This window comes from Rhinoderma darwinii, unplaced genomic scaffold, assembly GCF_050947455.1.
Source record: "Rhinoderma darwinii isolate aRhiDar2 unplaced genomic scaffold, aRhiDar2.hap1 Scaffold_444, whole genome shotgun sequence".
In the NCBI taxonomy this organism is placed as follows: Eukaryota; Metazoa; Chordata; class Amphibia; order Anura; family Rhinodermatidae; genus Rhinoderma; species Rhinoderma darwinii.
In genome coordinates this window covers 101,374-116,348 of record NW_027463895.1, presented here as the reverse complement: position 1 = coordinate 116,348, position 14,975 = coordinate 101,374, and the positions used below count along the sequence as shown (strand labels likewise).

The following is a 14,975-nucleotide window of genomic DNA, read 5'->3' as shown; positions in this document are numbered from 1 at the left end:
CCACTGATTGATTGATTGATTGATTGATTGATTGATTGATTGATTGATTGATTGATGCAGCACAACAGTCAAATAGTGGAGTGGAGTAGGGGAACAGCAAACAGCCAATAAAGCAGCCCGCCCGCTCGCCTGCCCGCCACAATGGACCTACCTGTGTACACTAGATGGATGTGATGGAATGTACTGTCGTCCCTACATTTCAAGAAGAAGTAAGAATTGCAGTTGCAACAAAGCCTTGCTTGCCTACAAAGAGAGCAGCAATTTGGATTTGTTACTATGTTACCTAGAAGAATAACAAACTGTGCAAGGATGGAGGTTGTAGGAGCAAGGAGAAGTTGTCTGTAAAGTTGGTGGATGCCTATTTTCCATTTTGCAGTCCCTTGTCTCCCTCTTGTGGCCTCCTGGAGGCAACTAGCTGTGCAAAAAAAAGACAGCCTGGCGGCCGGCTGTTGCAGTGTTGCCCTCTCAGGCAACACTGAGTGACTGACTGAGCCTCACCGTCTTATATAAAGTTCAGACGGAACTTTGCACGTGTCATAGTGGAGCCCTCAGGATTCCAGAGCCAGCTTTCTGACATCATAATGGGGCCTCAGAGATAAAAGCCTGGGCCCAGGCAGTGTTGGTCAGTGCTGCTCAGCAGGCAGCACTGGACTGGACTGGATTACAGCTGATACAAGGTGTGAAGGAACAAGGGGTGGCTGTGGGCATGCACTTGCTGCCGCTGCCAGTGTTTATCTGCATGGCAGCAGGGCATTTGGGCGTTGCCAGGAAGGCGTTTTTATGTAGATTCCTCCTCTTTCAGCACTGCATTGTGGTGCAAGCAAAAGAAGCAAATCCTGTCTGGCTTCCTCTCCGGCCTTTATTCACCTCCCGTGTAGCTGTGAGTGTGTGAGTCTGCAGGGCCCCATGGAATTGCCTAGAAGTAGGCTGAATCGCTGCAAGGGCTGAACAGCAGTATCGGGCAGGCTCGGGCAACGCGCGGCCCGTTCGGGTTATCGCTTCTCGGCCTTTTGGCTAAGATCAAGTGTAGTATCTGTTCTTATCAGTTTAATATCTGATACGTCCCCTATCTGGGGACCATATATTAAATGGATTTTTAGAACAGGGAGATGGAAATAGAGCTTGCTCTGTCCACTCCACGCATTGACCTGGTATTGCAGTATTTCCAGGACCGGTGCACCCTTTCCTTATGTGTTGACTAAAAGCAGATTCCAAAAGTGTTTTTTGTCTTTGCTATTGTTTCTGTCTTTCTGAAGGGATCTCCCCTTTTAATCCCATTATTTCAACACCTGTTGGACAATGCATGAGTGATAATGAGCTCATTGATTAAATGCAATTAATGAATAGATTGCCACCTCTTGTTGTGTGTCGTCTGTGTTTCTGTGTTTCCGGCATTTCACATTGGAACACCTCATTCACCTTCCTTGTCTTCTCTCCGCCCTCCCTTTTAGGTAAGTTAAAGAGCTGCACCTGAGCCAGCCACTGATTGATTGATTGATTGATTGATTGATTGATGCAGCACAACAGTCAAATAGTGGAGTGGAGTAGGGGAACAGCAAACAGCCAATAAAGCAGCCCGCCCGCTCGCCTGCCCGCCACAATGGACCTACCTGTGTACACTAGATGGATGTGATGGAATGTACTGTCGTCCCTACATTTCAAGAAGAAGTAAGAATTGCAGTTGCAACAAAGCCTTGCTTGCCTACAAAGAGAGCAGCAATTTGGATTTGTTACTATGTTACCTAGAAGAATAACAAACTGTGCAAGGATGGAGGTTGTAGGAGCAAGGAGAAGTTGTCTGTAAAGTTGGTGGATGCCTATTTTCCATTTTGCAGTCCCTTGTCTCCCTCTTGTGGCCTCCTGGAGGCAACTAGCTGTGCAAAAAAAAAGACAGCCTGGCGGCCGGCTGTTGCAGTGTTGCCCTCTCAGGCAACACTGAGTGACTGACTGAGCCTCACCGTCTTATATAAAGTTCAGACGGAACTTTGCACGTGTCATAGTGGAGCCCTCAGGATTCCAGAGCCAGCTTTCTGACATCATAATGGGGCCTCAGAGATAAAAGCCTGGGCCCAGGCAGTGTTGGTCAGTGCTGCTCAGCAGGCAGCACTGGACTGGACTGGATTACAGCTGATACAAGGTGTGAAGGAACAAGGGGTGGCTGTGGGCATGCACTTGCTGCGCTGCATGGCAGCAGGGCATTTGGGCGTTGCCAGGAAGGCGTTTTTATGTAGATTCCTCCTCTTTCAGCACTGCATTGTGGTGCAAGCAAAAGAAGCAAATCCTGTCTGGCTTCCTCTCCGGCCTTTATTCACCTCCCGTGTAGCTGTGAGTGTGTGAGCCTGCAGGGCCCCATGGAATTGCCTAGAAGTAGGCTGAATCGCTGCAAGGGCTGAACAGCAGTATCGGGCAGGCTCGGGCAACGCGCGGCCCGTTCGGGTTATCGCTTCTCGGCCTTTTGGCTAAGATCAAGTGTAGTATCTGTTCTTATCAGTTTAATATCTGATACGTCCCCTATCTGGGGACCATATATTAAATGGATTTTTAGAACAGGGAGATGGAAATAGAGCTTGCTCTGTCCACTCCACGCATTGACCTGGTATTGCAGTATTTCCAGGACCGGTGCACCCTTTCCTTATGTGTTGACTAAAAGCAGATTCCAAAAGTGTTTTTTGTCTTTGCTATTGTTTCTGTCTTTCTGAAGGGATCTCCCCTTTTAATCCCATTATTTCAACACCTGTTGGACAATGCATGAGTGATAATGAGCTCATTGATTAAATGCAATTAATGAATAGATTGCCACCTCTTGTTGTGTGTCGTCTGTGTTTCTGTGTTTCCGGCATTTCACATTGGAACACCTCATTCACCTTCCTTGTCTTCTCTCCGCCCTCCCTTTTAGGTAAGTTAAAGAGCTGCACCTGAGCCAGCCACTGATTGATTGATTGATTGATTGATTGATTGATTGATGCAGCACAACAGTCAAATAGTGGAGTGGAGTAGGGGAACAGCAAACAGCCAATAAAGCAGCCCGCCCGCTCGCCTGCCCGCCACAATGGACCTACCTGTGTACACTAGATGGATGTGATGGAATGTACTGTCGTCCCTACATTTCAAGAAGAAGTAAGAATTGCAGTTGCAACAAAGCCTTGCTTGCCTACAAAGAGAGCAGCAATTTGGATTTGTTACTATGTTACCTAGAAGAATAACAAACTGTGCAAGGATGGAGGTTGTAGGAGCAAGGAGAAGTTGTCTGTAAAGTTGGTGGATGCCTATTTTCCATTTTGCAGTCCCTTGTCTCCCTCTTGTGGCCTCCTGGAGGCAACTAGCTGTGCAAAACAAAGACAGCCTGGCGGCCGGCTGTTGCAGTGTTGCCCTCTCAGGCAACACTGAGTGACTGACTGAGCCTCACCGTCTTATATAAAGTTCAGACGGAACTTTGCACGTGTCATAGTGGAGCCCTCAGGATTCCAGAGCCAGCTTTCTGACATCATAATGGGGCCTCAGAGATAAAAGCCTGGGCCCAGGCAGTGTTGGTCAGTGCTGCTCAGCAGGCAGCACTGGACTGGACTGGATTACAGCTGATACAAGGTGTGAAGGAACAAGGGGTGGCTGTGGGCATGCACTTGCTGCCGCTGCCAGTGTTTATCTGCATGGCAGCAGGGCATTTGGGCGTTGCCAGGAAGGCGTTTTTATGTAGATTCCTCCTCTTTCAGCACTGCATTGTGGTGCAAGCAAAAGAAGCAAATCCTGTCTGGCTTCCTCTCCGGCCTTTATTCACCTCCCGTGTAGCTGTGAGTGTGTGAGCCTGCAGGGCCCCATGGAATTGCCTAGAAGTAGGCTGAATCGCTGCAAGGGCTGAACAGCAGTATCGGGCAGGCTCGGGCAACGCGCGGCCCGTTCGGGTTATCGCTTCTCGGCCTTTTGGCTAAGATCAAGTGTAGTATCTGTTCTTATCAGTTTAATATCTGATACGTCCCCTATCTGGGGACCATATATTAAATGGATTTTTAGAACAGGGAGATGGAAATAGAGCTTGCTCTGTCCACTCCACGCATTGACCTGGTATTGCAGTATTTCCAGGACCGGTGCACCCTTTCCTTATGTGTTGACTAAAAGCAGATTCCAAAAGTGTTTTTTGTCTTTGCTATTGTTTCTGTCTTTCTGAAGGGATCTCCCCTTTTAATCCCATTATTTCAACACCTGTTGGACAATGCATGAGTGATAATGAGCTCATTGATTAAATGCAATTAATGAATAGATTGCCACCTCTTGTTGTGTGTCGTCTGTGTTTCTGTGTTTCCGGCATTTCACATTGGAACACCTCATTCACCTTCCTTGTCTTCTCTCCGCCCTCCCTTTTAGGTAAGTTAAAGAGCTGCACCTGAGCCAGCCACTGATTGATTGATTGATTGATTGATTGATTGATTGATTGATTGATGCAGCACAACAGTCAAATAGTGGAGTGGAGTAGGGGAACAGCAAACAGCCAATAAAGCAGCCCGCCCGCTCGCCTGCCCGCCACAATGGACCTACCTGTGTACACTAGATGGATGTGATGGAATGTACTGTCGTCCCTACATTTCAAGAAGAAGTAAGAATTGCAGTTGCAACAAAGCCTTGCTTGCCTACAAAGAGAGCAGCAATTTGGATTTGTTACTATGTTACCTAGAAGAATAACAAACTGTGCAAGGATGGAGGTTGTAGGAGCAAGGAGAAGTTGTCTGTAAAGTTGGTGGATGCCTATTTTCCATTTTGCAGTCCCTTGTCTCCCTCTTGTGGCCTCCTGGAGGCAACTAGCTGTGCAAAAAAAAGACAGCCTGGCGGCCGGCTGTTGCAGTGTTGCCCTCTCAGGCAACACTGAGTGACTGACTGAGCCTCACCGTCTTATATAAAGTTCAGACGGAACTTTGCACGTGTCATAGTGGAGCCCTCAGGATTCCAGAGCCAGCTTTCTGACATCATAATGGGGCCTCAGAGATAAAAGCCTGGGCCCAGGCAGTGTTGGTCAGTGCTGCTCAGCAGGCAGCACTGGACTGGACTGGATTACAGCTGATACAAGGTGTGAAGGAACAAGGGGTGGCTGTGGGCATGCACTTGCTGCCGCTGCCAGTGTTTATCTGCATGGCAGCAGGGCATTTGGGCGTTGCCAGGAAGGCGTTTTTATGTAGATTCCTCCTCTTTCAGCACTGCATTGTGGTGCAAGCAAAAGAAGCAAATCCTGTCTGGCTTCCTCTCCGGCCTTTATTCACCTCCCGTGTAGCTGTGAGTGTGTGAGCCTGCAGGGCCCCATGGAATTGCCTAGAAGTAGGCTGAATCGCTGCAAGGGCTGAACAGCAGTATCGGGCAGGCTCGGGCAACGCGCGGCCCGTTCGGGTTATCGCTTCTCGGCCTTTTGGCTAAGATCAAGTGTAGTATCTGTTCTTATCAGTTTAATATCTGATACGTCCCCTATCTGGGGACCATATATTAAATGGATTTTTAGAACAGGGAGATGGAAATAGAGCTTGCTCTGTCCACTCCACGCATTGACCTGGTATTGCAGTATTTCCAGGACCGGTGCACCCTTTCCTTATGTGTTGACTAAAAGCAGATTCCAAAAGTGTTTTTTGTCTTTGCTATTGTTTCTGTCTTTCTGAAGGGATCTCCCCTTTTAATCCCATTATTTCAACACCTGTTGGACAATGCATGAGTGATAATGAGCTCATTGATTAAATGCAATTAATGAATAGATTGCCACCTCTTGTTGTGTGTCGTCTGTGTTTCTGTGTTTCCGGCATTTCACATTGGAACACCTCATTCACCTTCCTTGTCTTCTCTCCGCCCTCCCTTTTAGGTAAGTTAAAGAGCTGCACCTGAGCCAGCCACTGATTGATTGATTGATTGATTGATTGATTGATTGATTGATTGATTGATTGATTGATGCAGCACAACAGTCAAATAGTGGAGTGGAGTAGGGGAACAGCAAACAGCCAATAAAGCAGCCCGCCCGCTCGCCTGCCCGCCACAATGGACCTACCTGTGTACACTAGATGGATGTGATGGAATGTACTGTCGTCCCTACATTTCAAGAAGAAGTAAGAATTGCAGTTGCAACAAAGCCTTGCTTGCCTACAAAGAGAGCAGCAATTTGGATTTGTTACTATGTTACCTAGAAGAATAACAAACTGTGCAAGGATGGAGGTTGTAGGAGCAAGGAGAAGTTGTCTGTAAAGTTGGTGGATGCCTATTTTCCATTTTGCAGTCCCTTGTCTCCCTCTTGTGGCCTCCTGGAGGCAACTAGCTGTGCAAAAAAAAGACAGCCTGGCGGCCGGCTGTTGCAATGTTGCCCTCTCAGGCAACACTGAGTGACTGACTGAGCCTCACCGTCTTATATAAAGTTCAGACGGAACTTTGCACGTGTCATAGTGGAGCCCTCAGGATTCCAGAGCCAGCTTTCTGACATCATAATGGGGCCTCAGAGATAAAAGCCTGGGCCCAGGCAGTGTTGGTCAGTGCTGCTCAGCAGGCAGCACTGGACTGGACTGGATTACAGCTGATACAAGGTGTGAAGGAACAAGGGGTGGCTGTGGGCATGCACTTGCTGCCGCTGCCAGTGTTTATCTGCATGGCAGCAGGGCATTTGGGCGTTGCCAGGAAGGCGTTTTTATGTAGATTCCTCCTCTTTCAGCACTGCATTGTGGTGCAAGCAAAAGAAGCAAATCCTGTCTGGCTTCCTCTCCGGCCTTTATTCACCTCCCGTGTAGCTGTGAGTGTGTGAGCCTGCAGGGCCCCATGGAATTGCCTAGAAGTAGGCTGAATCGCTGCAAGGGCTGAACAGCAGTATCGGGCAGGCTCGGGCAACGCGCGGCCCGTTCGGGTTATCGCTTCTCGGCCTTTTGGCTAAGATCAAGTGTAGTATCTGTTCTTATCAGTTTAATATCTGATACGTCCCCTATCTGGGGACCATATATTAAATGGATTTTTAGAACAGGGAGATGGAAATAGAGCTTGCTCTGTCCACTCCACGCATTGACCTGGTATTGCAGTATTTCCAGGACCGGTGCACCCTTTCCTTATGTGTTGACTAAAAGCAGATTCCAAAAGTGTTTTTTGTCTTTGCTATTGTTTCTGTCTTTCTGAAGGGATCTCCCCTTTTAATCCCATTATTTCAACACCTGTTGGACAATGCATGAGTGATAATGAGCTCATTGATTAAATGCAATTAATGAATAGATTGCCACCTCTTGTTGTGTGTCGTCTGTGTTTCTGTGTTTCCGGCATTTCACATTGGAACACCTCATTCACCTTCCTTGTCTTCTCTCCGCCCTCCCTTTTAGGTAAGTTAAAGAGCTGCACCTGAGCCAGCCACTGATTGATTGATTGATTGATTGATTGATTGATTGATTGATTGATTGATTGATGCAGCACAACAGTCAAATAGTGGAGTGGAGTAGGGGAACAGCAAACAGCCAATAAAGCAGCCCGCCCGCTCGCCTGCCCGCCACAATGGACCTACCTGTGTACACTAGATGGATGTGATGGAATGTACTGTCGTCCCTACATTTCAAGAAGAAGTAAGAATTGCAGTTGCAACAAAGCCTTGCTTGCCTACAAAGAGAGCAGCAATTTGGATTTGTTACTATGTTACCTAGAAGAATAACAAACTGTGCAAGGATGGAGGTTGTAGGAGCAAGGAGAAGTTGTCTGTAAAGTTGGTGGATGCCTATTTTCCATTTTGCAGTCCCTTGTCTCCCTCTTGTGGCCTCCTGGAGGCAACTAGCTGTGCAAAAAAAAGACAGCCTGGCGGCCGGCTGTTGCAGTGTTGCCCTCTCAGGCAACACTGAGTGACTGACTGAGCCTCACCGTCTTATATAAAGTTCAGACGGAACTTTGCACGTGTCATAGTGGAGCCCTCAGGATTCCAGAGCCAGCTTTCTGACATCATAATGGGGCCTCAGAGATAAAAGCCTGGGCCCAGGCAGTGTTGGTCAGTGCTGCTCAGCAGGCAGCACTGGACTGGACTGGATTACAGCTGATACAAGGTGTGAAGGAACAAGGGGTGGCTGTGGGCATGCACTTGCTGCCGCTGCCAGTGTTTATCTGCATGGCAGCAGGGCATTTGGGCGTTGCCAGGAAGGCGTTTTTATGTAGATTCCTCCTCTTTCAGCACTGCATTGTGGTGCAAGCAAAAGAAGCAAATCCTGTCTGGCTTCCTCTCCGGCCTTTATTCACCTCCCGTGTAGCTGTGAGTGTGTGAGCCTGCAGGGCCCCATGGAATTGCCTAGAAGTAGGCTGAATCGCTGCAAGGGCTGAACAGCAGTATCGGGCAGGCTCGGGCAACGCGCGGCCCGTTCGGGTTATCGCTTCTCGGCCTTTTGGCTAAGATCAAGTGTAGTATCTGTTCTTATCAGTTTAATATCTGATACGTCCCCTATCTGGGGACCATATATTAAATGGATTTTTAGAACAGGGAGATGGAAATAGAGCTTGCTCTGTCCACTCCACGCATTGACCTGGTATTGCAGTATTTCCAGGACCGGTGCACCCTTTCCTTATGTGTTGACTAAAAGCAGATTCCAAAAGTGTTTTTTGTCTTTGCTATTGTTTCTGTCTTTCTGAAGGGATATCCCCTTTTAATCCCATTATTTCAACACCTGTTGGACAATGCATGAGTGATAATGAGCTCATTGATTAAATGCAATTAATGAATAGATTGCCACCTCTTGTTGTGTGTCGTCCGTGTTTCTGTGTTTCCGGCATTTCACATTGGAACACCTCATTCACCTTCCTTGTCTTCTCTCCGCCCTCCCTTTTAGGTAAGTTAAAGAGCTGCACCTGAGCCAGCCACTGATTGATTGATTGATTGATTGATTGATTGATTGATTGATTGATTGATGCAGCACAACAGTCAAATAGTGGAGTGGAGTAGGGGAACAGCAAACAGCCAATAAAGCAGCCCGCCCGCTCGCCTGCCCGCCACAATGGACCTACCTGTGTACACTAGATGGATGTGATGGAATGTACTGTCGTCCCTACATTTCAAGAAGAAGTAAGAATTGCAGTTGCAACAAAGCCTTGCTTGCCTACAAAGAGAGCAGCAATTTGGATTTGTTACTATGTTACCTAGAAGAATAACAAACTGTGCAAGGATGGAGGTTGTAGGAGCAAGGAGAAGTTGTCTGTAAAGTTGGTGGATGCCTATTTTCCATTTTGCAGTCCCTTGTCTCCCTCTTGTGGCCTCCTGGAGGCAACTAGCTGTGCAAAAAAAAGACAGCCTGGCGGCCGGCTGTTGCAGTGTTGCCCTCTCAGGCAACACTGAGTGACTGACTGAGCCTCACCGTCTTATATAAAGTTCAGACGGAACTTTGCACGTGTCATAGTGGAGCCCTCAGGATTCCAGAGCCAGCTTTCTGACATCATAATGGGGCCTCAGAGATAAAAGCCTGGGCCCAGGCAGTGTTGGTCAGTGCTGCTCAGCAGGCAGCACTGGACTGGACTGGATTACAGCTGATACAAGGTGTGAAGGAACAAGGGGTGGCTGTGGGCATGCACTTGCTGCCGCTGCCAGTGTTTATCTGCATGGCAGCAGGGCATTTGGGCGTTGCCAGGAAGGCGTTTTTATGTAGATTCCTCCTCTTTCAGCACTGCATTGTGGTGCAAGCAAAAGAAGCAAATCCTGTCTGGCTTCCTCTCCGGCCTTTATTCACCTCCCGTGTAGCTGTGAGTGTGTGAGCCTGCAGGGCCCCATGGAATTGCCTAGAAGTAGGCTGAATCGCTGCAAGGGCTGAACAACAGTATCGGGCAGGCTCGGGCAACGCGCGGCCCGTTCGGGTTATCGCTTCTCGGCCTTTTGGCTAAGATCAAGTGTAGTATCTGTTCTTATCAGTTTAATATCTGATACGTCCCCTATCTGGGGACCATATATTAAATGGATTTTTAGAACAGGGAGATGGAAATAGAGCTTGCTCTGTCCACTCCACGCATTGACCTGGTATTGCAGTATTTCCAGGACCGGTGCACCCTTTCCTTATGTGTTGACTAAAAGCAGATTCCAAAAGTGTTTTTTGTCTTTGCTATTGTTTCTGTCTTTCTGAAGGGATCTCCCCTTTTAATCCCATTATTTCAACACCTGTTGGACAATGCATGAGTGATAATGAGCTCATTGATTAAATGCAATTAATGAATAGATTGCCACCTCTTGTTGTGTGTCGTCTGTGTTTCTGTGTTTCCGGCATTTCACATTGGAACACCTCATTCACCTTCCTTGTCTTCTCTCCGCCCTCCCTTTTAGGTAAGTTAAAGAGCTGCACCTGAGCCAGCCACTGATTGATTGATTGATTGATTGATTGATTGATTGATTGATTGATTGATGCAGCACAACAGTCAAATAGTGGAGTGGAGTAGGGGAACAGCAAACAGCCAATAAAGCAGCCCGCCCGCTCGCCTGCCCGCCACAATGGACCTACCTGTGTACACTAGATGGATGTGATGGAATGTACTGTTGTCCCTACATTTCAAGAAGAAGTAAGAATTGCAGTTGCAACAAAGCCTTGCTTGCCTACAAAGAGAGCAGCAATTTGGATTTGTTACTATGTTACCTAGAAGAATAACAAACTGTGCAAGGATGGAGGTTGTAGGAGCAAGGAGAAGTTGTCTGTAAAGTTGGTGGATGCCTATTTTCCATTTTGCAGTCCCTTGTCTCCCTCTTGTGGCCTCCTGGAGGCAACTAGCTGTGCAAAAAAAAGACAGCCTGGCGGCCGGCTGTTGCAGTGTTGCCCTCTCAGGCAACACTGAGTGACTGACTGAGCCTCACCGTCTTATATAAAGTTCAGACGGAACTTTGCACGTGTCATAGTGGAGCCCTCAGGATTCCAGAGCCAGCTTTCTGACATCATAATGGGGCCTCAGAGATAAAAGCCTGGGCCCAGGCAGTGTTGGTCAGTGCTGCTCAGCAGGCAGCACTGGACTGGACTGGATTACAGCTGATACAAGGTGTGAAGGAACAAGGGGTGGCTGTGGGCATGCACTTGCTGCCGCTGCCAGTGTTTATCTGCATGGCAGCAGGGCATTTGGGCGTTGCCAGGAAGGCATTTTTATGTAGATTCCTCCTCTTTCAGCACTGCATTGTGGTGCAAGCAAAAGAAGCAAATCCTGTCTGGCTTCCTCTCCGGCCTTTATTCACCTCCCGTGTAGCTGTGAGTGTGTGAGCCTGCAGGGCCCCATGGAATTGCCTAGAAGTAGGCTGAATCGCTGCAAGGGCTGAACAGCAGTATCGGGCAGGCTCGGGCAACGCGCGGCCCGTTCGGGTTATCGCTTCTCGGCCTTTTGGCTAAGATCAAGTGTAGTATCTGTTCTTATCAGTTTAATATCTGATACGTCCCCTATCTGGGGACCATATATTAAATGGATTTTTAGAACAGGGAGATGGAAATAGAGCTTGCTCTGTCCACTCCACGCATTGACCTGGTATTGCAGTATTTCCAGGACCGGTGCACCCTTTCCTTATGTGTTGACTAAAAGCAGATTCCAAAAGTGTTTTTTGTCTTTGCTATTGTTTCTGTCTTTCTGAAGGGATCTCCCCTTTTAATCCCATTATTTCAACACCTGTTGGACAATGCATGAGTGATAATGAGCTCATTGATTAAATGCAATTAATGAATAGATTGCCACCTCTTGTTGTGTGTCGTCTGTGTTTCTGTGTTTCCGGCATTTCACATTGGAACACCTCATTCACCTTCCTTGTCTTCTCTCCGCCCTCCCTTTTAGGTAAGTTAAAGAGCTGCACCTGAGCCAGCCACTGATTGATTGATTGATTGATTGATTGATTGATTGATTGATTGATTGATGCAGCACAACAGTCAAATAGTGGAGTGGAGTAGGGGAACAGCAAACAGCCAATAAAGCAGCCCGCCCGCTCGCCTGCCCGCCACAATGGACCTACCTGTGTACACTAGATGGATGTGATGGAATGTACTGTCGTCCCTACATTTCAAGAAGAAGTAAGAATTGCAGTTGCAACAAAGCCTTGCTTGCCTACAAAGAGAGCAGCAATTTGGATTTGTTACTATGTTACCTAGAAGAATAACAAACTGTGCAAGGATGGAGGTTGTAGGAGCAAGGAGAAGTTGTCTGTAAAGTTGGTGGATGCCTATTTTCCATTTTGCAGTCCCTTGTCTCCCTCTTGTGGCCTCCTGGAGGCAACTAGCTGTGCAAAAAAAAGACAGCCTGGCGGCCGGCTGTTGCAGTGTTGCCCTCTCAGGCAACACTGAGTGACTGACTGAGCCTCACCGTCTTATATAAAGTTCAGACGGAACTTTGCACGTGTCATAGTGGAGCCCTCAGGATTCCAGAGCCAGCTTTCTGACATCATAATGGGGCCTCAGAGATAAAAGCCTGGGCCCAGGCAGTGTTGGTCAGTGCTGCTCAGCAGGCAGCACTGGACTGGACTGGATTACAGCTGATACAAGGTGTGAAGGAACAAGGGGTGGCTGTGGGCATGCACTTGCTGCCGCTGCCAGTGTTTATCTGCATGGCAGCAGGGCATTTGGGCGTTGCCAGGAAGGCGTTTTTATGTAGATTCCTCCTCTTTCAGCACTGCATTGTGGTGCAAGCAAAAGAAGCAAATCCTGTCTGGCTTCCTCTCCGGCCTTTATTCACCTCCCGTGTAGCTGTGAGTGTGTGAGCCTGCAGGGCCCCATGGAATTGCCTAGAAGTAGGCTGAATCGCTGCAAGGGCTGAACAGCAGTATCGGGCAGGCTCGGGCAACGCGCGGCCCGTTCGGGTTATCGCTTCTCGGCCTTTTGGCTAAGATCAAGTGTAGTATCTGTTCTTATCAGTTTAATATCTGATACGTCCCCTATCTGGGGACCATATATTAAATGGATTTTTAGAACAGGGAGATGGAAATAGAGCTTGCTCTGTCCACTCCACGCATTGACCTGGTATTGCAGTATTTCCAGGACCGGTGCACCCTTTCCTTATGTGTTGACTAAAAGCAGATTCCAAAAGTGTTTTTTGTCTTTGCTATTGTTTCTGTCTTTCTGAAGGGATCTCCCCTTTTAATCCCATTATTTCAACACCTGTTGGACAATGCATGAGTGATAATGAGCTCATTGATTAAATGCAATTAATGAATAGATTGCCACCTCTTGTTGTGTGTCGTCTGTGTTTCTGTGTTTCCGGCATTTCACATTGGAACACCTCATTCACCTTCCTTGTCTTCTCTCCGCCCTCCCTTTTAGGTAAGTTAAAGAGCTGCACCTGAGCCAGCCACTGATTGATTGATTGATTGATTGATTGATTGATTGATTGATTGATTGATGCAGCACAACAGTCAAATAGTGGAGTGGAGTAGGGGAACAGCAAACAGCCAATAAAGCAGCCCGCCCGCTCGCCTGCCCGCCACAATGGACCTACCTGTGTACACTAGATGGATGTGATGGAATGTACTGTCGTCCCTACATTTCAAGAAGAAGTAAGAATTGCAGTTGCAACAAAGCCTTGCTTGCCTACAAAGAGAGCAGCAATTTGGATTTGTTACTATGTTACCTAGAAGAATAACAAACTGTGCAAGGATGGAGGTTGTAGGAGCAAGGAGAAGTTGTCTGTAAAGTTGGTGGATGCCTATTTTCCATTTTGCAGTCCCTTGTCTCCCTCTTGTGGCCTCCTGGAGGCAACTAGCTGTGCAAAAAAAAGACAGCCTGGCGGCCGGCTGTTGCAGTGTTGCCCTCTCAGGCAACACTGAGTGACTGACTGAGCCTCACCGTCTTATATAAAGTTCAGACGGAACTTTGCACGTGTCATAGTGGAGCCCTCAGGATTCCAGAGCCAGCTTTCTGACATCATAATGGGGCCTCAGAGATAAAAGCCTGGGCCCAGGCAGTGTTGGTCAGTGCTGCTCAGCAGGCAGCACTGGACTGGACTGGATTACAGCTGATACAAGGTGTGAAGGAACAAGGGGTGGCTGTGGGCATGCACTTGCTGCCGCTGCCAGTGTTTATCTGCATGGCAGCAGGGCATTTGGGCGTTGCCAGGAAGGCGTTTTTATGTAGATTCCTCCTCTTTCAGCACTGCATTGTGGTGCAAGCAAAAGAAGCAAATCCTGTCTGGCTTCCTCTCCGGCCTTTATTCACCTCCCGTGTAGCTGTGAGTGTGTGAGCCTGCAGGGCCCCATGGAATTGCCTAGAAGTAGGCTGAATCGCTGCAAGGGCTGAACAGCAGTATCGGGCAGGCTCGGGCAACGCGCGGCCCGTTCGGGTTATCGCTTCTCGGCCTTTTGGCTAAGATCAAGTGTAGTATCTGTTCTTATCAGTTTAATATCTGATACGTCCCCTATCTGGGGACCATATATTAAATGGATTTTTAGAACAGGGAGATGGAAATAGAGCTTGCTCTGTCCACTCCACGCATTGACCTGGTATTGCAGTATTTCCAGGACCGGTGCACCCTTTCCTTATGTGTTGACTAAAAGCAGATTCCAAAAGTGTTTTTTGTCTTTGCTATTGTTTCTGTCTTTCTGAAGGGATCTCCCCTTTTAATCCCATTATTTCAACACCTGTTGGACAATGCATGAGTGATAATGAGCTCATTGATTAAATGCAATTAATGAATAGATTGCCACCTCTTGTTGTGTGTCGTCTGTGTTTCTGTGTTTCCGGCATTTCACATTGGAACACCTCATTCACCTTCCTTGTCTTCTCTCCGCCCTCCCTTTTAGGTAAGTTAAAGAGCTGCACCTGAGCCAGCCACTGATTGATTGATTGATTGATTGATTGATTGATTGATTGATGCAGCACAACAGTCAAATAGTGGAGTGGAGTAGGGGAACAGCAAACAGCCAATAAAGCAGCCCGCCCGCTCGCCTGCCCGCCACAATGGACCTACCTGTGTACACTAGATGGATGTGATGGAATGTACTGTCGTCCCTACATTTCAAGAAGAAGTAAGAATTGCAGTTGCAACAAAGCCTTGCTTGCCTACAAAGAGAGCAGTAATTTGGA

The 14,975-nt window shown here is 47.8% G+C and overlaps 10 non-coding genes across 10 annotated transcripts; all 10 read left to right on the top strand.

Annotated features, from left to right (window-relative positions):
- The first annotated feature begins 994 nt into the window (after positions 1-994).
- Positions 995-1,185, top strand: LOC142715481 (U2 spliceosomal RNA). Its single transcript, XR_012870848.1, has one exon. It is a non-coding gene; the product is annotated as a U2 spliceosomal RNA (small nuclear RNA).
- Positions 1,186-2,439: 1,254 nt separating this feature from the next.
- LOC142715480 (U2 spliceosomal RNA) lies at positions 2,440-2,630 on the top strand. The gene has a single exon (XR_012870847.1). It is a non-coding gene; the product is annotated as a U2 spliceosomal RNA (small nuclear RNA).
- A 1,272-nt stretch (positions 2,631-3,902) lies between these two features.
- LOC142715479 (U2 spliceosomal RNA) lies at positions 3,903-4,093 on the top strand. The gene has a single exon (XR_012870846.1). It is a non-coding gene; the product is annotated as a U2 spliceosomal RNA (small nuclear RNA).
- A 1,280-nt stretch (positions 4,094-5,373) lies between these two features.
- Positions 5,374-5,564, top strand: LOC142715477 (U2 spliceosomal RNA). Its single transcript, XR_012870844.1, has one exon. It is a non-coding gene; the product is annotated as a U2 spliceosomal RNA (small nuclear RNA).
- Positions 5,565-6,856: 1,292 nt separating this feature from the next.
- Positions 6,857-7,047, top strand: LOC142715476 (U2 spliceosomal RNA). The gene has a single exon (XR_012870843.1). It is a non-coding gene; the product is annotated as a U2 spliceosomal RNA (small nuclear RNA).
- A 1,288-nt stretch (positions 7,048-8,335) lies between these two features.
- Positions 8,336-8,526, top strand: LOC142715475 (U2 spliceosomal RNA). The gene has a single exon (XR_012870842.1). It is a non-coding gene; the product is annotated as a U2 spliceosomal RNA (small nuclear RNA).
- A 1,284-nt stretch (positions 8,527-9,810) lies between these two features.
- LOC142715474 (U2 spliceosomal RNA) lies at positions 9,811-10,001 on the top strand. The gene has a single exon (XR_012870841.1). It is a non-coding gene; the product is annotated as a U2 spliceosomal RNA (small nuclear RNA).
- Positions 10,002-11,285: 1,284 nt separating this feature from the next.
- LOC142715473 (U2 spliceosomal RNA) lies at positions 11,286-11,476 on the top strand. The gene has a single exon (XR_012870840.1). It is a non-coding gene; the product is annotated as a U2 spliceosomal RNA (small nuclear RNA).
- Positions 11,477-12,760: 1,284 nt separating this feature from the next.
- LOC142715472 (U2 spliceosomal RNA) lies at positions 12,761-12,951 on the top strand. The gene has a single exon (XR_012870839.1). It is a non-coding gene; the product is annotated as a U2 spliceosomal RNA (small nuclear RNA).
- A 1,284-nt stretch (positions 12,952-14,235) lies between these two features.
- On the top strand, positions 14,236-14,426 carry LOC142715470 (U2 spliceosomal RNA). Its single transcript, XR_012870838.1, has one exon. It is a non-coding gene; the product is annotated as a U2 spliceosomal RNA (small nuclear RNA).
- Positions 14,427-14,975: the final 549 nt, after the last annotated feature.